Below are 15,282 nucleotides of genomic sequence, written 5' to 3'. Positions count from 1 at the left end.
TTGTGTGAACTAGGCCTACAGTGTGCCATACCGGCCGGCGAGGTGACGCGGGAAGCGATCGTCGCGGGTGTAAGTGAAAGGTCGAGCATCGACCACGCGTGGTGCGAGCGAGACAGCTGCGTAACTGCGCGTCCTACGTTATTGAATGTTATTTATCGGATCATCATATTATTGGTGTATCATTTCCTTTAGCTTCTAAAATAGTCATGGACAGTTTGAATTCAAATTGCCGTTGTATAATTAACAGTAAATTAGTTTTTAAGAAAATAAGTGATTATAACTGGTCTCAGCTGTTGTCTATTGAATGTCCGTTAGAGTTATATGATAAGTTATTATTAGTATTTAGTGAGATTTATAATGATAGTAAAAAGGTTTTGCCTAGCAAATAAAAAAAGAGAAACACAACCGTGGATAAACGAAATCTTAAAAAATATGTTATTGCGTAGGGACCAACTATTCAGAGACTGGAAAGAAATGCCAAATAATAATACTAGAAGATTAGAGTATACGCGGTATAGAAATAGGGTTAATAAAGTGTTATTTAGAGAAAAAAATAAATATAGACAGGAAGAAATAAAAAAATGTAAAAGTGATCCTAAAAAAATATGGGAAAAAATAAATAGTTGGTTAGGTAATAAGAAAGCTAATATAGATGATATAGTAAATAAATATTTTGGTAATAATGATACAATGTATAATATATGTAATAAGTTTTCAAATACATTTACTGAAGAGATAAATAATATAAAGCATAATTGTACTTTAAAGTTCCTAGATAGATCTCAGTATGTTAAGCCAAGTAATGTATCATTTCGTTATCAGCCAGTGACAAGTAATTCAGTATGTAAAGTTATAGATAATCTAAGCAGTGAAAAGGCGCCAGGAATAGACTGTATTCGTGTTATAGACTTGAAGCTAATAAAAACAAAAATTGCGCCGGTTTTGGCACACTTTGTCAATATGTGTCTCTCGGGAGGTCAATACCCTAGCCTACTAAAAAAAGCCATAATAAGACCGATATACAAACAAGGAGATCGCACTGATTATACTAACTATAGACCGATTGCTATCTTATCTGTTATTAATAAAATTGTAGAAAAAATTGTAGTAGGTCAGGTCAGCGAATACTTAGAGCAGCAACAAATTCTATCCGATGCTCAGCACGGCTTTAGGCGCGGTCGTAGTACCACGACGGCGCTCACGAGTTTTTCTGAGTTTATAAATGATAGACTGGACCTGGGTCACCAGGTACTGGCGTTATTTATAGACTACAGAAAGGCGTTTGACACCTTAAATCACGAGGTACTGCTTCAGGCGATGGATGAGTGTGGCATCAGGGGTCCAACTAATAAATGGTTTCAAAATTATTTAAGTGACAGAACGATTCAGACTAGCATATCGGGTGTGACTGGGAAGGAAGCCGCAGTGACTCTGGGTGTGCCAACCGGCTCCGTGTTCGGACCAGTTGGTTATATCATGCATGTAAATAGCGTCGCTAATGTTATTAAAAATTGTCGAGTGTACATGTACGCCGACGATATGTGCTTGCTATACTCGTCCAAAAACATACAAGAGGCCAGAGCTGTAATCCAAGCGGACTTCAATAACATCACCAAATGGGCACACGATAATGGTATTATATTAAATATTAGCAAAACTAAAGTAATGCACATATATTCACCACATAACCTAATAGCAAAACATATCTCCATTTCAGATATCAGTATACAGGGACACACATATGAGTGCTTGCACGCGACTTACATAAACTGTGTCTGTAAAAATATAGAATATGTTAAAACTTTTAAATACCTAGGTCTGTGGGTGGACTGTAACGCTAACTGGAAGACGCATGTTGATTCAGTGTGCACGAAACTTAGGGCAGTCCTGAGCAAGTTTCATGCATTAAAGGCACCGTTGAGCAGAAAGACATTACGTATTGTTTACTTTGCATTAGTTGAGTCATTAAGTAGCCATGGACTGAGCACATATGGCCGGACATTTAAAACTTATTTAGATATTATTAAGTCATTGCAAACCCGCTTTATGAAATTCCTTGTTACCCCTAAAACAAAACGTAAATGTAACCATAATTATGAACAACTGTTTCAAGTGTGTAAAATACTTCCTATTCATGAAAGGGTCAAATACTTGGTGATTTTAGAACAATTTTATAGTGATAATTTTAAAATAAAAATAAAGAATAGTTATAATACAAGACGTGTAAGAGAACAGCAATTGATCCGTCCAACGATAAAGAACTATTATGGTGAAAGAACCAACAAGTATTTGATCCCCTCGATATATAATAATTACGACTGGCTTAGAAAACTAAATCCTAAAATAAGTAAGCTAACCTTAAAGAATAAGTTACGCAATATGTTACTTAAAGAATAATTTTATAAGTAGTTTCATGTTCCTTTGTATTTTGTATTTTGTATTTGTATGTTTATTTGTATTTTTAAACTTTAATACGTGTAATATCTATCGAGCGCTATTCCCGCCGACAAACTGTCACACAGTTTGGTGGGTTTAATTATTTTGTTATATGTTTTTAGAACCAATAAAAGATTTTATTATTATTATTATTATTATTATAGGTAAGGTGACTTTATGCTATTTGTCAAATAGAATAGCACTCTTATTTATTTTTTTCATTTATCCTTCATTTATAACATGGACGAGAATTATCATTACGTAGATGACGATGATAAACCTTCAGAGTGTACTAATAAAAGCGGTTATCATAAGTTTGATGAGATAAGGAAATAAAAGAAAGGCTTTCTCTTTGCAGACAAATGTTGACGATCAATAGAGCATCTCAAAGCTTTATACGTGTCTCGCACGCGTACCGGACGCCGCCGGGCCGGGCCGCGCCGGGCCGCACGGAGCCGCGCCTGATTGTACTCCGCCGGATACGAGCCGGGCGCACGTGACGGCAGAAGAAACTGCAGGGCGAGCTGCGGGGTCACGTGACCGTCGACCTAACGATACCTCGCTCCTCAATACATCGAATATCTTTTGTGATTCGAGTTACATCTACAGATCATGCTCATCCAGTACTCATGTATTCTATGTCCAAGATAAGGGCAATAGCAAATATCTCACCCTTTTTCGAGTGAAGCAGGTAGAATAAAATATTAAGATATTGTTGCGCGTTTCTACGAACCCTAGCCAGTGCTCATTAGAAAAACATTTCATAAATGATTTTCTCTTCTGAACAACTCTTCATTGTACAAAGAACAGGCCGATGCCTCGTTTCGAGAAAAGATTTCTTGAAAAAATAGAGTTTAACGTTTTCTACGTTGTGTACCTAATGTTCATGTTCAAGCTTACACTTATTTTGCAACTTCGAAATCTAGTGATTGGTATGAAACTAGATCATTTATATTCCAAAAATAAATCGAAACACCATAAATATGTATTCCATATAAGCTTGCTCCATCTGATGAAGTGGCGCTGTCTTGCGGCGCGAATATTTCCATATTGTGAAGAGAGTCGTGTGGAGCTCGCAAATCAAACAATACGAATAGATTGCGGCCGAACTGTCTGTAGGTGCGTATTGTAGGTAGCGGGCACTCGCTCACTTGGAATGTCCCAGATAGTTGTGAACAGTTCTCAGATACAACTGATTATAAAGTCTTGTCGGCCTGGTTAATGTCAGTATAGGCCTATTATACTTTGAAGTCTCCTTTTGTAGTTTTCTATTATTATTATTACAACATTACAAGTAATACAAATAAATAAGACAACAAAATATATATATGTCGCTGTGTCTGACTCTGACACCAATATTGTAATTGTTACAAAAGGCTAGTCTTTTCCTCTGTCTTCAACTTTACATTCAACTTACACTTTTTTAAGATATGTCAGAGACAGTTTTTTTGAGACCCTGATTCATTATATCTTACATTGCTAGAACACAAGAACTGCACCTTGTAAGGATCGCTCACACACACTCGCGCACAGTGAGGACGTGACAACGTTATAAGTTAGTGTTCGCACACCCTAGTGCCGGTTGCATGAAGCGCTTAAACATTGTCACAATATTCTAAATAATCAATGCAACCAGTGCAGGTGGCAATGAACCGGTCGCGCTGGAGAACGCATGAAGCGGCCTGTGTCCAGCAGTGGACAGCTATAGGCTGAGATGATGATGATGATGATGATGACCAGTGAAATGATAACAACAACAAAGGAATGAACTGTTATGAGGATTTTATGAGCATTAGCTCGTCTGATGCAATTCAGACTTAAAAATAATGCTGTTAGTAATGTTTTGACGATAACCAAGAAGACCTGATACCCAGTTTCAAGAAACGCCAAGTCACTGATTACAAAACATGAAAATCTTATTTTAATATCGGACTGCGTACAGAACGACACCGGCAGATAAGGTGAACTTATGAATTCAATATAAACATCCGCGCAAATCCGCGGAACTCACGGAACTCACCGGATTATGAAGTAAATCCGGATCTCTGGAGGAACGGAATAAAAAGACCAGAAGCTTATAATTCTGTGACATTATAAGTGAACCAAGATGATGGCCACAACGGGAGGGGGGGCTTAGACGGGGACTTCCGGGCGTCAGGGGGGTGAGGGGTTAAATATTAATTACATGACAGAAAGACATTTCGTAACACAAAGTTATTTCACAGCTTACTGGGAAACAGGATTTACTTTAATAATACTTAAGGCCGTGTCAACAGTCGCCTTTTTTCAGTCTCGCCATATCAGTCATGTGTGGTTCGGAGATACTGGAACTTATAGAGCTAGTGTATGCTAGAATTTTAATTAGTCAATCCATTCAACAGTTATGATTGGACTGACAAGTATGAATGAGACCAAAGTCTGTAAGTATGTATGTATCTGTAATACGTTAGGACTGAAGAAATAAATTGTGCTAGCCATGTAGCCATATCTTATGGAAAGTATCATCAATTAATTTTGGTATAAGTGATTAAGTTTGATCTTAATAATAGCACTCCTATTGTATCATACTTTGTCGCGTCACATTATTTTGTGCTAGATATATTAAATTTAAGTAGTTTGTTATTTGAATAGTTTTCATGTAAAGTCACATAAAGTCGCAACAGCGCAAAGCGTCGAGTACCGGGAACATATTAACGAGTGTTGAATAATGTATGTTTAATCACATTATAGTTTTAATAAATTAATTATTCATTTCAATTATTAAAATGAATAATGAATGGAATGTATTCAACGGAAAAATGTGTAGTGTAGATTTTTACTGAGAATTATTTATTAATATTTCTTTTTGTTACAGTTAACAGACTTTAGTTAATGTTATATTTGATTTTTGCGGACCCAAAAGCTAAATACACAATGATGTAAAAATGCTTAAAATGGCTCCAGGCGTCAGACTCGCTCCCGCCCAGCGGGATTATAACTGCCTCTCAAGCGATTTTGTCGCTGTTCTAGAGGCAAGACGGTGCATCACACTATCTGTGTGTCTCCACTGTAGGTAGGGGTGGTGCGCCCCCAGTACGCGGGCTCCGGCTCGCTGACACAGCGCTGTCTGCTCCCAGCACTCCTGATTCTCGTCCTATATCTAGACTTTCCGCTCTACCTAACTTAATGGCTCGGACGACAACGGCCAAGACAAAATATTTTATATTTTAAAACAATTTAAAAACGAAAACTGACAGTATTGCAAGGTCCATAATATGCCTATCTAGGTATTATTTGCCTGTGTTTTAATAATCTGATTACATTATACAAAAGCAATATATTGCTGTTGTTACCAGCTATTCAGAATTATTACAATTATATGGACGTGTTATGGCGATGATATTGCCGTACTGCCAGAATAAATTATTTTATTCATTACAAAACAATTGCCGAAACAAAAAAAGCAGCCCAAATAATATTAAATTTCAGATGAATTTTTTTGGCTTCCATATTCATAACTTATGTTTATGTAAGCATATAACCATTTCAGGGCAAATACACTAACATTGTCTTAATACGTCGCTAGTGAGTCTAAACCGCGGCCATCAGCGGGTAACGTAGCGTGTCTTGTGACATACAGGGTGCTCCAGCTAGTACTTACAGGGTGCTACTCTCGGAACATTCTTCGCGACAGTGTGTTGCCGCCTGGCGTCGCTCGCTCCATGAGGCGGCGACATCGCCGTCGCACTAAAGCAAACGATAAGTACTGAGCGCCGGCATTCGTTCTCACTGAGCTGAACTGACGACACTGTATATATTACAAATAGCTGCTGTGATAAGGCGAACCTACAGGTTATTTATATTGACTGTGCCACGTTCATTGAGTAAACTATATAATTTGTTTTCTACTTTTGTCTGTTGCACGCCAAACAACTTTAATATATTGTATTCAGCGATCGTTACATTATAACTTTTATGAAATACACCTCCTCCTCCTGACGCCTGAAGCCAAAGTTTTTATGATAGTGTTCAGCAGCTGGTAATATAGCCGGTAAGAAGGCAATGAGTTAAAGTCGCCGGCTATAACACTATAATGTGCGGCTTCAAAGTTCTCACCGCCGCCGCGCCGTAGCCGTCGCGTCGCGCTCCCTTGGTAACTAGCAGCGCCTGAGTTTTAACACTATTCATTTTCATATCACTTTACGTAAGCACTTTACACCTTAAACTTTAATATGCGGAAAAACTCTAAGATAATTTAATGTAACTGAATATTGTGTTTCACACCACGTGCCACGTAATAGTAAGTGGTATAATATAAACACAAGTAAGAACTTTCAATAATCTTTACTTACATTGCAATTTATATAACGCAGTGTATCTTTTCTACACGTCAACGGTTTGCGATAAATAAATTCTCTAAAAAGCTAAATTTAGTATTAAAGCGCGAAACACAAGTGAACCGCAAAGTAAACTCACCTGTACCCCGTGACACAGCTACAGCCTACAGCCGAGCTCCGGCAAAGTAAATACGACTTGTGCACACATCACCCCACGCCTGCTACGTCACAACATATTGGTGCTTCGTCGCGCCACCTCCTAGCTGCCTGCACAAGATCGAATCGGAGCGAAAACTATTTATGTATTGTTATTTACTTATTTGTTTAAATGATTAAGTAGATAAATTCTGTTGTAATTTACTTAATCCACAGTACCAAACTCCAGTAAACGGCCGGTTCTGCTAATTGAAGCCGGAATATTCACTCTCGGCGACACTTGTCAGCGGCGCTGTAGTGCCCCGAGTGGTACTTCTGAGCTTGCCCGGCCAACGTCGCTTTGTACAGTTTCAATCACAACTCAATGAGCGTTGCATTGTTCAGCTCTTTTCCTCCACTTAGTTCAGCTACGTTTTAATTATCAAACTATCTTCGTTTAGAATGTAAAACACGCAGCCAATTGTAGAGCATTCCATCTTTGTTCAAATCAAAAACAAACTTGTTAGTTTACATCGTTTGTGAGAGGGAAGTGAGGAAATGTGCAACTGTAGTTGTTATGTTTGTACCTCACAGCGGCGAGTTGTTATGTGAATGTTTTATTTTCAGCAGGAACTCAAATGTTCGCGAAATGTTTTTTAATGCACAGCGAATAAAATTGGTTTTGTATAAAGTGGTGTATGTGGTGCGTCCGTCAAGCATCTGTCGAAAGCGATTAGCTTTTCCAACTTGTGATAATTCTTTAGTTTTTTAAACATATTATTACTATTTATGGTGAATGTTGTTGCCAATGAACACAGTTTTGAAACTGTGAGAGCACAATACTCTATTATATATCCGATAAATAAGTTTCCGTACGTGACGTATGTTGTTGTGTGTTGTGTCCATAAGGAAGTGTCGGCCGCACGTACAGAGGGAGCTGTGATTGATGGTGCGCCCGCGACCGGGATGGATATCGACGAGGTTCCGCGAGACCTGACACTTATTCTATTAAATAATTTAATATAAAATGTGCTAGTTCTAATGATATAACAGTGGTCGATGCAGGCATGCCTACCTAGGAACGTACAAGCTTATTATTATGGAACTTTTTTCTGTGGAAGTCATAAGAAACCTCATTCCCTGCGAAGTAATTAATCAACAGTAACGATCATCTCACAACAAAAACAAACCATAAGGATGAATAAATATCTGGCATGAAGCAAGTTCCTCTCGGCGGCGCTCGTCACTGGAGCTCCTCTATTAACCGTGGGGCGCGTAACGACTGCGACACATAAAACTTGTTATTGGAGTGCGGCTCGCGAACTGCGCGCTAACCCTTCCAAGCTTCTTCATTTTTACGATATACGTTCACGGGCTCTTGGCGCTCATCACGCCGTAATCATTGTTTAATTAATTCCATTAGAGAGTCGACTCCACTTGGTAATTGCGTGGGTACGAGCCCGGCTTCATTACTCCGAGATGTTTTGAGGTTAACTGTTTTAAATTCTAATTTCAATGGAATTCGTATCTCATTATCATTATTCTGAATTCGGAATTTCGCTGCCGCGCCGCAGTTCAAATGTGTAAAGAGTTCGTTTTTTTAAAAAGCTCTATTTGATGTGAGTTTGTTTTGTGCGGGAGTGAAATGTGTGTAGGGCCGCGGCCGCGGACTGAATGGAGTCAATCAATTCCGAGAGCGCTCACGTGGCATTTCCATTGGCAAATATTTGCATTTCAAATGGAGTTGTTTGTGAACACAATCTTTTATCGATACTACAAACAGTTTTTTTTTTCTATAAGAGACAAAGAAAATCGCTCACATAAACAATTCGTATTTTTGCCATAAAACGTTTTACGTTCACTATTGGGAGCGAAGCTATTTTTCCGTATGCTGACGTCACGGAGTTCACGATTGCGACGATCGATTGAAATGAAAAGTTAGGCGTGATTTATAGAGGCACGGTGACGTCACGCGCCCGTACGTACACGCGCGTAAAGCGAGGAAATTAAAATTTTTGCATGAGTCGGCAAAGTGCGGCCTGCGGAGCGGCGGAGCGGTGCGGAGCGGAGCGGGGCGGCGGAGGTGCCGCGACCATGTGTTAGATCATACGGTACTATGTTATTGGGTAGACAGTAGACACGTAAGGACAACATTATGTAAGTTCAGCTTGTTTTACTGACTTTTTGTATAGTCTCACAATAGCGGCTCGGAAATTATACACATTACTAGCTGTTGCCCGCGAAATCGTCCACGTGGTTAGAATTTTCCCCGCTTTTTCTATTGTATCTTTGCTTCTATTAGTCGCAGCGTGATGTTATATAGCCTATAGCCTTCCTTGATAAAAGGCCTATTCAACACAAAAATATTTTTTTCAATTCGAACCAGTAGTTCCTGAGATTAGCGCGTTCAAACAAACAAACTCTTCAGCTTCATGAATATGAAACATGTTTATGTGTATCTGCAACTTTTTATTTCTTAGAACATTTATTAGTTTTATTCGCTTCTATTCTTTTCTTTACTACTGAATGTTTTTACTTGACTAATATATAATTCGATAGATTGTTGTCATAACAATAACAAATCATTCGTGCCCAACAAAAAATAAACATTGTTATTTATTTTAATAAAACAATACTCAGATTCAAGTAAGTTAAAGTGCCAGCCTTGTATAAAAGAAAACGGAAATTGATTAACCGCGAAATGCTTAGCAATTAAATAATATGATTATAAGAGATACTGGCATACTTTAAAAACACGCAAGAATTCAATGAAAACGTCAAACGTTCTCGGCAGGAACTAGCGTAGGAATCGTTGCCAGCAACAAGAACTAAAAGCTATATTGAACGTTGATGTAGCAAGAGATTATGATGCTGTGATAGATGCTGTACAAGACCGCAGCCGGCAGTCCGGCCAGGCGGCGTCCCGCGGAGCTCACTCGGTGTTTATGTTCCAAACAAACCTATTCGGATTGTATTTGCTATTGCACGCACGCAACCGTATGACATCGCATTGAATCCGAATTGTATAGGCCGATGAAATACGACACCAATAGTTTTACAAATAAAATGTAACCGAATTGTTTTGTTCAGCTAAATGGTATCTGTGTAGCTGAATAGAGGCCCTCATTGTAAACGCGGGCACGTCGCTTTTATAACGAAAAAAATAAACCCTCGATATTGTTCCATTTGGATACAGTATCACTTACAGCTCGGACACACGCTCCGCCGCCACAATTACTTAGCGGAGTGTAATCGAATGAAAACTATTGTCGGGATTCTATTACATTTAACGATACACGGAAAAAGGTGGGCTTGATAGAAGCGTCGCGCGGCACCAATGTGACGACGTCTTCCGCTCGAACAACTCACAATAAAGGACCTTGAATACCCTCATAATATAGTTTTAACAAGTGTGTTCGCCTTCTTAGTACAATGCATAGTGAGCTCGCATCGCGAGTGCGGGCGTGCTGACGTGGGCGAGCAACTTGTGCGAGGGAACAGCAGGAACTGGTATAAATAGCTTGATTGATGGGAGTATTCTCAAAGGCAAAATTAAAAAAAAATGTACCTACTTCTTCGTAAAAGGACCTGTTTCATTTGCTATTTTGTTCTAATTTGTTTGTGCGTACTCTTTATCAGGAAACAAATAATCATTTTAAAAAGTAAGTAACAAAATTCATGAAAACAGTGAAATAATCTTATATTTTTGGTTAATCGATAGCCTGAAATATCTCCCGATTCATTTTATAGCGTCGATCATTAGCATCGTATGTTAGCGATGCTAATTTCTAATAACAGTTCAGGCCCGAGAAGGCATGCGTAGCTATTTAATAATGCATCGGCGTGCTAATCTAATAGGGGACTAATTTATGGAGATTAGTGTTGGAGCCGGTCATGTATCTGCTCTGTTATTGCTCATTAAACATTGCTATTAACATATTGAGCGCGATGTTCCCGAGCCCTAACCAATAATAATAACTATTATTGTTGTTGCTGACGACTACGGGTCAACATATTATATAGTCTTCAGTTGTTTGAGTTTGTGTCAGTAAACGATTGAAGAGAAGTATGCGCAATACCAATCTGTAAAGGATGTCTGTCTTAACAAATACGTTTGTTGAGCACCAGCACCAGCACGGATGGGGCATCCATCACGAAGTTGTCGAGACTTAGCCGGCTGATCGTTTTATCTCAGTTACTGAAATGTTATCTGCAAATACCTTCGTCACTAATAATTCGATCGGGCTTCCGTCCGACAGCGGCCGCTCCTCTGCCGGCCATAACTCATGCGGCCCGACGGCCCCGACTAGTCCGACATCTCCGACAAGTCCGACATCTCCGACAGAGCAGCTCCGACATCCACTTGTTAAGCTATTACATTCTAGCCATTAGTATCTCCGAGAAGTTGGAACGCCGCGCGCCCGCAGCCGCTCAGGCTATCTCACTGCTCCCCGACGGCTTCAAATTCACACGAATAACGAAAAGCTTCCTAAAGCTAGGGCTGAAGTATCCATATCAGCATGTCTGTTAACATTCAGATAATTTATTTCAGTAAGAATTTACTGTTTTACTGGCAGAACTTATTAATCCCCTTTAGTAATAAACATAGTTTATTTTCTGTCAAAAATATGAAGTCATATGTTCCCAAAATCTTTGTATTATACTAGCTGTCTACCAATCTATGTATCATAACATTAGTGGCAGCAATTATATCGTCTTGACAGCCATGTCAACAGCGCGGATCATGTGCGTCGTGTGGAAGCAATCACGGCGGTGCTTGGTGACACGAACTGATTCCGAGCTCCGACACTATTAATACTAGGCCGCGATTACCCGATTGATTAGGCGAGCCAGGGGGTGAGGCGTGGTGAAGGTATGCTGGAGAGGGGGGGCGTAGATCGCGTTGCATTGACTACTAACTGATAATGAACATGAAATGACACGGAATGTAAACACGCCGCGGCGCGGGCGTCGCTGTGGTCGCGAATACCGCGCGCTCGCGGGAGAGGGTAGTTTTAAAAACGTTGTCATAATAATTGTATTTAAACAAGAGGCATTGTTTATTTCGAAAGATGCCTAAGGCTTTGTTCATATAAAACCTGAATTCATAAGTATATGCAAATATTGTGCACATTTACTATTAAAGATTCAACATCTTTTTGTTAGTTATTAACAGAGAGGTAATACCTAATGTCATTTGCCTTTGTTCCACGTATTTAATAGGTTAATTTTTTATTTCAGGGTAATGAAAGGGTTTTGTAATTAATTGAAGGTTTTACTTCTATTCTGACCTTGTTTGTTGCGAGGGTCGGCAGCTCGTTAAGTTTTTGTTCTCTATGTTATGGACTATTGTAGTCTGTTCTAATTTCATTTTGTTTTCTTCTTCACTGAATGTAAAAAGTATTTTACTTTATGCCTATTCAGACGTATTTATTTTTTATTTTTGTTCTGGCAAAATACATTGTAAGAATTGGCGTGCGCCTCAACGCAAACACTAAATGAACTTATATCTTCATTTCAATAATCACAATTTGATCGTGTGGTTAAAATCTAAATGATTATAATATAGTTCAATTATTTTAGGCATTAATAGAAATATATAGAGTAGTTATAAAAAGTATGTTTACACTTATTACGAGCAAAGAAAAAATATGTACTGCACATAATATACATATGTATAATCTCACGTGCACAATCATAGTAACACTGAACTTAAAGAGAAATATTTTATGGCACTCGTGATATATGAGTGCCATCTTCAGCAAACAGAGGTACCGGCCACAGCTGGTGCAGGCCGACTGTAATCATAGTTAATCCAAACAATTGATCCGACGATCTCGAAACATTCAACAAAGGGATTCATAACTTCAGCTCTTTCTTCGCGATGTTTGTGTAGCGTGGTATTAAGGTATAGGTCTTAGGGAAAGGGGGCGAGAACAGGAGTGGGGGGGCAGTCATTAAACTGCGCTTACCAAGTGTCGCACAATTAATAAGCAAATGTTCTGCCGAATCAATCACCGTGTTTCGCGGTCGAACAACTTCTATATTGAAGGCTAATAGAATCGAATTTTTACTCTTTTTATTTGACAAATTGATGTTACTTTCGACTTGATGGATTAACAGGCGGCTCGGTGAATGCTGGCGCGAGTTTTGTCGCCGCTCCGAGCGTGGATACAAAAACTTTTCTGTGTTGGCATCAATAAAAAATGTAACATTCTCAAAGGGTTGGAGCCGAGTCATTTACGTAAATATAATGATTTCAGTAAATTTACATTCTCTGGAGTTGGTCGCAACATGAACGAATCTTTGGAAATTAAATGACCCACATGGAGTATGTTGCGTAACTCCGGCTGTAGCCATTTAAACTGTCTTCAAACATTACGTTACTTTGTACTATGCTCAAAAATATGTAATGAAATCTCAGATATTCATTCATTTTCTGTTATTTCTGATTACTAAATCTGTACACTGCACTTCGAATCAGTTTATGTAACCAGCCAGAGTGACCAGCGACCGCCCCTCACAGTCTGTAGCTACAAGCTCTAGCTCGGCCTACAGTAGGTACAGCAGGTTCCACGTGACTTCCACAGTCTCCGCCGTCTCTATTGTGCAAGTTTGCGGTGTACTGTATAATCAGACGATGTAACTGTACAACTTTAACAATAGCGAGTTGACGGAAATTTCAGTTTTATTTATTCATATTCTGTATTTGTACTGCGGTCGTGCACAGAAACATATTTACTTTGACTTGGCGATAACTTGTGTGTCCGGGCATCGCTGGCGTTTGACCAAAACTAACTTGTTGCCTGAACAAACTGACCACCACACGTAGCGTTGTGGGATGCGTTTATATAGCCACAGTAAGAATATAAGCAATAACTTGCGGTATATTGTATAGATAAAGACATTTTAGTTTAGAATCTTTACCTAACTCCAGAACGAAATCTGCAACAATATTTAAAAAGTAAGTCATGTTTAGGAAATGCTTAACTATAAAGTTGTTTGCGGCATAAGTATGCTGTGAGTCGTGAACATCCCGGTAACAGAACACACGTCCCCACGATACTACTCCGCATCTCCGGCAGATAGAGCGCTCGCCTCGCTCCGCCTCGCGCTGGCCCGGTGCCAGCCGCCGAGCGCCCGTGAGGGCCGCACGTCACCGTCCCGAGCTCACGCCGATAACGGGGGCCTTTACCTCAAGCTACCACGAGCGACTGTCCCCGATACATGCTCACAGAAGGTTCGTTACGGATTCAATGATTTGGGTACCATGAATTTAATTATATTTTTAACATCAGACGCAGAATTTAAATAAAAAAAAAAACAATCACTTCGCGAATCAAGATTATTTATTACAATTTTACTAATCTAAAAATTAATCCAACAAGCAACCATCAGATATCAATCAAATTACACCATAAATAGCGAACACACAATAAAGAATGATTACGACTTACCTATTGCAAATTGCGTCAATCACCACTCACACAACCTCACTGTCTGAAATCCGAGCGCGCACGTTGTGACGTCACAATTTCCAATAAAACCCTAAGGTATATGCTAATTATATATTTAATTCAGCGATCAATATTATACCACTTTCATTTTATTTACTTTTTACCTTAGCCATGTGAAAATTTAAATAACTATTTAAAAATACAATAAGTAAAATGTCTTTGAAAAGTAAATGTTGAGCTTTTGGACTTCCTGTGTTGTGGAGTGATTGAAGACGTTTGTAACTATCGGGATATCTGTTCACGTTACGACTGCGGTTCAAATAAATGCAAACTTAAAGCTTCTTTAACTTTTATCGCCGGTTTCAATTGTTTCTTTGATATTTATTTAAATGTCCGCAAAACGTCAAACAGTTATGCAGTTTATTTAAACTTGCAGTCACAAACTGAATATTAAAGTTACGAAGAACATTAAACGAGTGGAAATAAAACTAGGTATTACTTTTATCTTTGTTCTCGATAACAGTTTGTTCACAAAACTGTATTGTAATATCAAACATAACCGTTGTGTCGCTCTGTAAGCATTTGCCGTTTCAAATTGTACTCTTTGACAATGGGAATACAATCAAATTTAAACTGTCGCACATTAGTGTTGCTTTACTACCACTTCGATAAAATAAAGTTACACACACGTCCGCGCAGTTGGTTGATTGTAGTCAAAGTAAATAAAATATATTATTCAATTGAGTTAAAAGTTTTATTAATAAATGAACAATCACGTACACTGAGCGTCAACATTTATGCCTGCATTGTGAAGTGCGATGCTTAAAAACTCACACTCTTATTCAGGAAGAGTTTCTCGTCAATTATAGAGTGACAAACATTTCCGTAATATTTCCCGGCCCCGATATTATTAATCCGATGTCAATAAAAACATCACG

This window comes from Trichoplusia ni, chromosome 20 (genome assembly GCF_003590095.1).
Source record: "Trichoplusia ni isolate ovarian cell line Hi5 chromosome 20, tn1, whole genome shotgun sequence".
NCBI lineage: Eukaryota > Metazoa > Arthropoda > Insecta > Lepidoptera > Noctuidae > Trichoplusia > Trichoplusia ni.
Note: the sequence above shows the minus strand (reverse complement) of the source record.